This window comes from Bremia lactucae, linkage group LG13, assembly GCF_004359215.1.
Source record: "Bremia lactucae strain SF5 linkage group LG13, whole genome shotgun sequence".
NCBI lineage: Eukaryota > Oomycota > Peronosporomycetes > Peronosporales > Peronosporaceae > Bremia > Bremia lactucae.
The window spans coordinates 1506368-1516218 of NC_090622.1; positions in this window are offsets into that span (position 1 = coordinate 1506368).

Consider the following 9851-nt stretch of genomic DNA (forward strand, 5'->3'; position numbering starts at 1 on the left):
TTCCTAGGGCTCGCTAATTACTTGCATAAGTATAGCAAGAATTATGCGGAGCAAACTAAACCATTATCTGATCTCCTTAAAAAGGACACAGAATGGGTTTGGTTAAAAGAACAAGAAGATGCGTTCACATCAGTGAAGCAATCTCTTGTAGAGGCACCGGTCTTGGCATTGCCAGACGCGGATAAGCCCTTTAGCGTCGTCTGCGATGCAAGTAATTTTGCAATCGGCAGCGCGCTCATGCAGAAGGATGACGACGGCGTTGACCGCGTCATCTCTTATCAGTCCCGGCTATTAAAAGCCGCGGAACTGAATTACCCTGTGCATGACAAAGAGCTACTTTCAATAAAGTATGCTCTTGTCAAGTTTCGTGTGCACCTATTGGGCACCGAACCATTTGTGGTTTATACGGATCACGCATCACTGCGGACCGCAATAAACTCACCGCACCTCTCGCCTAGAATGGCAAGATGGCTCACATTCTTCTCTGAATTTAATTTCAAAGTTGAATATAAGCCGGGTAAGTCGAATGTCTTGGCTGACGCTTTATCGCGCAGACCAGACTTCGAGGTTAGACACCAGGAAAGTGTGTCTAGTGCGAAAGCACAATTTCAGCCGTCGACGTTGGCAGCCATGAAGGCATACCACGTGACGAGCTCATTGGCCTCTGAGATAAAAGAGAGCTACAGTCAGGACGACCACTGTCGCCTGCTGTTGGATCACTTCGGTGGACGAAAGGTTTCCCTTCCGTCGCACCTGAAAGCTAAGCTCAATCGCTTTAGCTACAGCGATGGCCTGTTATGTCATCAGCTGTCACCTTGTGATCCCTTGAGAATCTATGTGCCTCATGACATAGATCTCAAGCTGATGATCATTCACGAGCTCATGATGCGCCATCTAGTGGGCATCTGGGCCGTGAAAAGACATTCTTACGAGAGTCAGAGGAAGTTTGGTGACCACACATATATCGATGGGTGGCCAACTAAATGTGCTCTTGCGAACGGTGTCAACGTATTAAGCCGGCACCGTCCAGCAGTGTGCCACTGAAGACGCTACCGATTCCAACCAACTGTTGGAAGTCAGTAAGTCTGGACTTCATGTTTGGCATGCCGCCCGATCATAAGGGTCGGACGGGGCTAGTCGTCTTTGTAGACAGACTGAGCAAGACGGTACATTCTGCACCATGTAAAAGATCGATCACAGGCAAGGAGGTAGTTCTCTTGTTCCTGGATCATGTATACCGACTACACGGGATGCCCGAGTCCATAGGATCGGACCGGGATCCACGTTTTAGGTCTGGTTCCTGGTGACATGTGTTTGAGCTGCTGGGTATCAAGCTCCACATGTCGACCACAGATCAATTCCAGACTGATAGACAAACTCAACGTGGTAATCGGGTCGTGGCGGATGTCTTACGCACGATAGTAACTTCGAAAGATGGAGCAAACAATTGCCCTTTCTTGAGTTTGCTATAAAGAACAGTGTCCACGACAGTACAGGTGATACACTGTTTAAAATTAAGGGACTGCGCCATCCTCGGACGCCAGTCTTGTTTGTGCGCTGCCAGAGTCTTAGTGAAGGAGAGCCCCTCACTATGCTCGGACGAAAGTGGGACATAGTTTCGTCAATATGACGATGACATGCGAGGGTATCACGTCAATGATAGAAACTTGCCCTAGTGACCCTGCCAATTTAGAAGTGGTCAGTAAAATTTTGTCCTGTCACCGACCTCTCTGCGGTGTCATAGGCGAGTTAGATGCAAAAGCGTTATCGTGGCTCAACGCTTTGTGGATGAGCAATTAGCCATTACACGAAAAGTCCGTGAACCGATGGCAAGCGCACAGGACAAGCAAAAAGAATATGGGGACCGAAATAGTCGCAAAAATAATGAACGCTTTAAAGTGGGGTAAATTTTATTAAAAGTACTGCTACCCTTCCTAAAAATGCGATTTCTGTACTACCTGGAGGTACAACGAAGTTGTTGCTGCGATTCATTGGGCCCTTTACGGTGGTGGAAGAGGTTGGAGACCAAAATTATGGCTCACTATTCCCCCGTATATGAAGACGCACCCCGTATTTTACGTGGGTCGTCTGAAACGATGTGTAGACCCAAATGAGGTCACATACCCCCATCTGGTTAAGGAGACCGATGGTGACGCCGACAGTGAGTCGAGCATCGTTTGGGAAATGGGGACGGTGAAGGCAAAAAGCTATCGGACCGACTCCTCCCACCAAGAACAGGACTCGGAGAGCGAGGGACATCACGCGAGTAACGCGGATCCCTTAGCATTATCTGCTTGAAAAAATCTATGCGAGTCTTCAGGCGTTCATAACCCTGACGAGCCTTTGCTCGGACATCATAAAGATCCGAGGTCAGTCGCAAGACTTGACTCTCGAGATCCACAATACGTCGTTCAGCAGCGCTTAACGCCTGTGACTGAATGGACGAAGGTAAGGCAGCCGCAAGAAGGTGGGCAAGATCGCCGCTTCTATCGGGCGCCACCTACACTGATGGATGCGGGTGGGAATCAACGCTTCCTTGTTGGAAGGCTGCTTGCCTACGTCTCCGTGAGGCAAAGGTGTGAGATCTTCGTCCAATGGAGAGGTTACCCGAAAGTTTTAGGAGATAATTAAGTTGCTACCACACAAACTTAAGCTATCCCGCCGGTGGACTTATTGCGGCAAATTGGGGCACGCGGTAGAAATCGATACCCTACTTATTGATCTGCCCAGCTTGGTGGCTGCCTATGAAAAGGAGTACCAGCTAAGGACCTCTTCGCTAGTCTCAAATGGACTAGCAGGAGCAGCGTTGTGAGGAGAAATAGGAGGTCTAATACCGCCCAGATTCCTTTCACACGCAAGCGGGCGAAATTAATTTGCTGCGACCGCTGTTTCATCGCATCGGAATGCGGATGAAAGCGGCGCGTAAATTCCGCCTCGTATTGGTCGGCCGTTTCATTTGCAAGCAACACGACTGGGGTCGTTTTAAAGACCTCAAGCGATTTTCCCTGAGCCCTCCATGATTTAATCACGCCATAATATTTATGAGCGTCTAGAACAGCGAGCTCTCGAAGCGACGCTCTTAGCCCATTTAAACGAGGCCATTTAGATGGAGGGGCATCGGTGATATGCCACCCGTCACATAGCCACGTTCGAACCGACTGGCTTGTGATACCGACTGAGCACGTTCACGTTTCGTCGGCGGAGCTTTAGGCTCAGAATCCTCTACGTCAGAACCATATTGGATAATGGTCTGAATAATAGACGTTGTGATTTTACCCAACGGAGTAGCGGCTGTGCCTCTATGAGAAGCGCTCACAATATCTGTCGCTGTGCTACCCAGCGCAGACGACGAGACTGCTTTAGAAAACTTTGCTGTCTCCATTTTGGACCAATGAGAGAAGTTTGGATGGGCAATAATGCGCCAATATTCTTCCTCATTAGCTCGTTGTCCTCATCACTACTATGAGGTGACGGCAACGGTGTCGACTCATTGTAGTCGACAAAGAGGGACGGATCAACATCCTCACTGTTAAAATGGGATGGATCCTTAAGCCACGTTAACGCGATAGCCGCAATAGCTGCCGGCGTTTCGACTAAGGCATTGAACGTTGCCAACGTGTAAACATAGCGCGTGCGCTTAGCGCGTGATGGAGTGGGTGTCTTCGCAGACGACCCACCAACGTTGCCCCTTTTAGGTGGCATATTATGCTCCGTGTAAAGACACAGGAAGCATTAGTGAAAGACAGAACTAAGCGGCGCGTAAAGCAGCTCGCTGTTCCTCTTTGGCGAATTCCAAAATGTAAACTCGTTCTTAAAGGAGGAGAATAGTGTAACGGGCTAATGTTGCCTCAATGTTACACAGTCCGCGTTAAGTACACTTGGTGTACTTAAGGGGATGATCAATTACTTAAATAAAGTAATTAGACCCAGCACTCGGGTGTGGTACACATTAGTACCCAACCCTTGTGTATGTGATGCACATCGGTGCATTCACATAAGGAGGGATGTGGGCTAGCGTCATCCGTTACGCGAGGTATCTCGAAAGATACGCTCGCAATACATATTAATGTTATCTACAGAGATGACATCTTATGACTAGTAAGAATAGGTATTTATATTTAATACGATTAAATATAAATCAGTCTGAAAACTACTCCCTACTTAGTAAGTGCGCACGAGGAGTCAAATCACCGCTCCCGTGACGACACGAAACCAGAGTACTTAGTGCGTTTGGTAGGCGCCCACCACAACTACCTCGCTGCACGCAAGAGAAGACGGTCAAACCGCTTCCTCTGTGCTAGGGTGTGTGCTTAAGTAGAGCGTGGCCGCATTAAGACGTGCCCGCCTATACAGCACATACCACACCATACGCACTACACTGCGCGCAAACTCCACCGCCGCACAACAGTCCACATAAAAAAATTATATATTGCGAAGGCGCGTCGAGGATCATGCACCCAACATCAGTACCACCTGTAACGAAGTACCCTTTGCTACTATACTTGAAATGTGGTGTTCCATTGCATCAGTATTTTTTCTTTTACGAGGAATAAACAATTATTAGTTTCTTTAAGAGGAAATAAATAAAAAAGTAAAAAATATTAATCTTATTATTTCTTACGTAGAAAGCTCCAATGATACCATATTTCGTATAATTGATGCAATCTGACATTATCTCTATTGATTGGTTAATATTAGTCTAACTCAACCCCCAATCGTTACTAGACACGATTGTGCGGTGCGCAAGGAGGCGCTATACTTAGTTTATTATTAATATAATTAGTTCAGTAGTAGTAGATCGTTACGTAGGAAACTAAACATATAAATACAGGTTAAATTTTTCTCTATTCTAAAGACTTTGTCTACACCTTTGAAGTTGAAGACCCTTAGCTTTATAAGTAACCTTCCTTTGTACTCTTGTGAACGTTAAATTTTGAGGCACCACAACTACACTGCAACAAGTGTAAGGCTACCTAGTACTTATTACTATTAGTGAAAGGTCCAATGTTACACCTAGTAGCACTTCGTAGTCCGTTCAACGGCCTACGCACGTTCCGTCCAACATTGACATGTTCGATGATAAAGGAGGGAGCTTTTAAGCCCCTCAAAGAAGCTATCACGCAACGCGTGAAAGGTTTACACATTTGAGTGACCTTTTAAGGAGAGCGTCGAACGAAAGAGTTCGGTCGAGGCGGGCCAGCCGTTGGCGCTATGCTATTCAGTCTAAACACAGATGAACAGCATGCGGTCATAGCCGAGTTCATTCAACACGAACTCGACAAAGCCCAAAATGAGTAGCCTTGCTTCACCATCAAAGCTCTCAACACACAGCGGTGTTGGGAGAACAGGGTGCTTAACAGTTAGAACTGCTGAGACAGCAGCATGTAAATGCTTCTAATGGCCGGCGCTGTCGCGTCGTCCCGAAAGCTTAAATATTGAACATTTGAAGTTTAACGCAGTCGAAGGCGACTCCTTTTTGAGAGTTCGTCGTATTTGACGACGTCATAGAAGCTTGTCGTATCACTGATGATGCGACTAAAGTGAAATTTGACCTGTCCAACTTAGCCGGACGTGCCAAATCTTGGGCCTTGGGGGTCTAGCTTCACGCTATATTAGTGTTTGGGTCAAAATAGGTCTTTAAGACCGGCTCAGACAGACAGTTGAGCCACCACGTGCCGAATTCTCGAGCCGAGCTCCTGGATTTGGAGTAAGGTAAGCGTGATCTACACGATTACGCCCAGCATACATATTTTGTATCGTTAGTCATCCAAAGAAGATAAGGACCTTCTGCACTATATGGATCATCTGACGAATCCATCCAATAAATCTTTAAGAAAATTGCCGGAAATGAAGGTCTTGCAGACAGTCCTGTTAAGACCCACCTGTTCCGGCTAAGGTTAAAGTCGCTAGACCAAGCTATAGCGAAACAGGAGGACTTCAGTTCCAAACGGGTTTCTGTCCACTCTGGTGCTTATCGTCCACCGAAACAACAAAAAAACGGTAATTCCGAACCCATAAATCTCTCGTATGAGAGAGCGAGATACTTCGCTCTTCATGTTACAAACGGAAACAGAAATGTAATCGTTGTCAAAAAATAGGATACTACGCCTATGGCTGTAGTGCCCCACAGCCACTACCTAATAACACTGAGCCAAAATGACCGACCTCTCGCTACGAATAGCGGAGAAGGCGGATCCGACGCTATTGCGATATCGCAACGACGAGGCGGATCGTCAAAAACGGTCGGGGTCAGTACGTGCGGAGCGCCCTACTGATCCAGCGACGTCAAAAGAATCTGCATGCCTTTTGACGAAAATTGCTCCTCACATACAAATATTATGCGTAATTGCCCAAGTGATGAGGTAAACACCCATCACCTAAAAATAAAGGTGTGAAATAATTTGCCATTAAGGTCCCGAGTCGATTCTGGGCGTCGAAATTTTGTATTCGACGCCAATCGCTACTAGATCGCAGACTCAAATTCATTGAGCACAATATCCCTATAACGAGAATGACAATGCGCCTAGCAACAGGCGCATCTGTAGCAGTAAAGAAACGTGTAGTTGGTAGTTGATACACGTTATATGGTAAATAGTACGATGATAATTTATCTGTACTTGATTTGGATAGTAAAATGTCGATGTCATCGTTAAGTTATCATGGCTCAGAAAGTAGGAGCCATGTTTAAATTGGCTGCATCAAGCCGTGACGATATCAAGCCGTGACGATGGCTGCTTATTGTTTATCAGATGGGCAACTAATGACCGTTTTGGAGTGTCTGGAAGCGTGTGGATGTCCTACGAGTGAGTGCGATTACCTCACTTATGGGTCCGTCGTTCGCACGACTGCACTAGATCTCGCTGTGAGTACCCAACACACTGTAAAGTTAGATTTTGACAACTGTGCACAAGCACATGTATCGCTGAAGGTTCATCATTGTGACGCGGACATAGTTACCGATGGCTGTGCACAAGCACAGGCAGCGTCGAAGATCGACAACTCGAATAAGTTAAGTGATACGAAACAAGGATGCTTGCTTGAAAAGCAACATCCAAATAAGTTCGAAACGCCTGTCTATAAGAGACAGAGAAAAATACCTAGATTGACTGAAGAGTCGATCGTAGAGGATCTTGCTGTGGCAGCGCAACGACAGCTCGAGACAGTTGGAGAGGATACTCCCTAAATAAAACTTGGGGGGATAAGTCCACAAAAATCTGAGGGAATAAGTCCCCAGAAACCTGTGGTCAAAGGTTCCAAGGTACCTTTGGACGTATGTCCCATAGAGTAGATTGAGACAAAAATATATATTAGTAAACAATGGATCAAATGTAGGCGCTTATACACTTGATCTAATAGCGCCCCCAAAGTAAACTTCGGAGATAACTCACTTCCAAACGCTTGAACCGAAACAGTACTTGCGTGATCTACGTAGTGGTAAAGTCAAGCAGACCTGTGTACTTGTCACAGATTACAGTTACGGGGCCGATATTCGGTCAGAAATAGTATTTTCTGAAGACGAAAAAACGGGTTCTCAGCAGCTCATTGATGGACGTTAGTGAGAAGATACGGTTTAAACGTTTTAAGTCTCAATCCTGGGAGTCTTTGAAGACAAACCCTTTATATAAGGATTAAGAAGAATCCAAGGATGTCTCACTAAATCAGTACCGTGCGAGTTGCCTAAGAAAAAAGGCACTCGACACAAATTCGACCTAATCCCAGGTTCGAGATACTGTGTCATGAAGCAATGACCATTGCCTCGTTAACAAGTATTAGCGATCAACAAATTATTTTCCGATCGCTTAGCAGCGGACCATGTGAGAGAGTCAACCTCGCTCACATAGCTCTCCGACCTCGGTGTGCGTAAGGCAACAGGAGGGTGGCGGATTGTGCATGCGTTCAGTAAATTGCGCGCTGCAATGGTACCGGCTCAAACGCCAATACCACTAAAGGACATAATTATTGACGGTATGTCAAAAATTACTATCTTTTCGCCAATGAATCTGGTGGATGGACTCTGTCAGATCCTTTGGCGTGAACAAGATATCCCGTTCATAGCAGTAAGCAACCAAGCGGTATGCTGTGAGAGTGGCTAATCATGCCACAGGGGCTTAGTAATGATGTGTAACCAATCTGTTAAGATCGGTGCGGAATTTGCATCGAGTTGTTTTGATGATGCCTTCGTTCATAGCAAAGCCATGAATAGCGAGTCGGACGTTAAAGAACATCGTACCCACGTCCGAAATGTTCTTACACTTATGCGGAAGCACAAGTTGTGTGCAAATCTCAAGAAGTGTATTTTCGCTGCAAGCGTAGTACCATTTCTTGGGTGCATCGTGAGTAAACACGGTGGACGCCCGGATCCGAAAAAGATCAAGGCGATAACCGATTAACCTGTGCCATTCGATGTCAAGGGACTTCGAAAATTCCTCGGCTTAGCGGCGTACCTGCGCAAGTACTCAATTATGCCGAGACAACAATTAATATCTCTCGTCTCATAAAAATGACGAGAAATGGTTATGGAACGCTGATTGTCAGCGTTCCGTTGAAGGTTCCAAGCAAAGCTTGATGCAATCACCCATCTTGGCGATTGCAGATCAAGACAGACCATTTCATGTGGTCTGTGACGCCAGCGGCTATGCAATCGGCTGTGTGTTAATGCAATACGATACGGACGGCGCGGAGCGGAGCGGGTCGTCTATTTCCAATCGCGTCAGCTTCAACTAGCTGAATGCAAGTACCCAGTGCATGACAAGGGACCCCTTGCCATGAAATATGCACTGGCTGAGTTTAGGGTCTCTCTCCTCGGAGATAGACCGTCTATGGCTTATATGGACCATGCGTCTATACGCACGGCCATAAATAGTCCCTACCTCTTGCAAAGAGTAGCGAGATGGTTGTCTTTCTTCGGGGAGTATAACTTCTCCATGGAATATGAACTAATACGACCCTTAATGTCGTCGCTGATGCCCTTTCTTGCCGGTCCGAATTTCTTGCCGGTAGCGAAAAACTACAGTGAGCATAAGGCCTCTATTGCAACAATAAACGTTTTGTCGTCAATATTTCTTGACGACATTAGAAGAGCCTATCAAGAAGACAAAGCTCTTACAGGGTTAATGGATTACTTTTGAAAATTATTTCAACAATCCTTGAAAGAATTGTCGAAATTGTATCGAACTCAATAGATAGATATACAACACGCAATGATTTATTGTAATATACAACCATTTTTGGCGACACACTTCGTGTCGTCATCCCGTAATGATTTGCGTTTACGCATCATGTATGAGTGCCACGATGCACCAATAAGTGGTCATCGTGGACGTGAGAAGACTTACCTCACGTCAAGTCGCGACATCTACTGGCCACACCGGTATGAGTTCGTCAGCAAGTACATACGCTTGCGAAGTTTTCCAACCGGTCAAGACCAGTTCTTCATCCCGTGCTCCGTTATAGCCTCTTCTCGTTCCAGCAGAGTGTTGGCAGTCTGTATCTTTAGGACTTCGTCTTATGATTCCCCGAAGACAACCACAATATTAATATTATACTTGTATTTGTTGATCATTTAGCAATATGGTACATCTTACTGCCGTCGCGGTGTCGTACACAGCCAAAGGCTGTGCTCGTGTCTTTGTTGACATGATATTTTGACTTCATGAATTACCCCGTGAATAAATTCACGGCGGAATTATGGCGATCCGTGTTCAAATTACTTGGAACACAGTAAGAAATGTCAACTTTTGATCATCCTGAAACAAATGGTCAGACGGAGCGTGCAAACCGTATAAACGAAGAGATACTTCGCGGATACGTCCACTCTTTTACGAGTAGGGGCGAGTTCTTATCGATGGTAG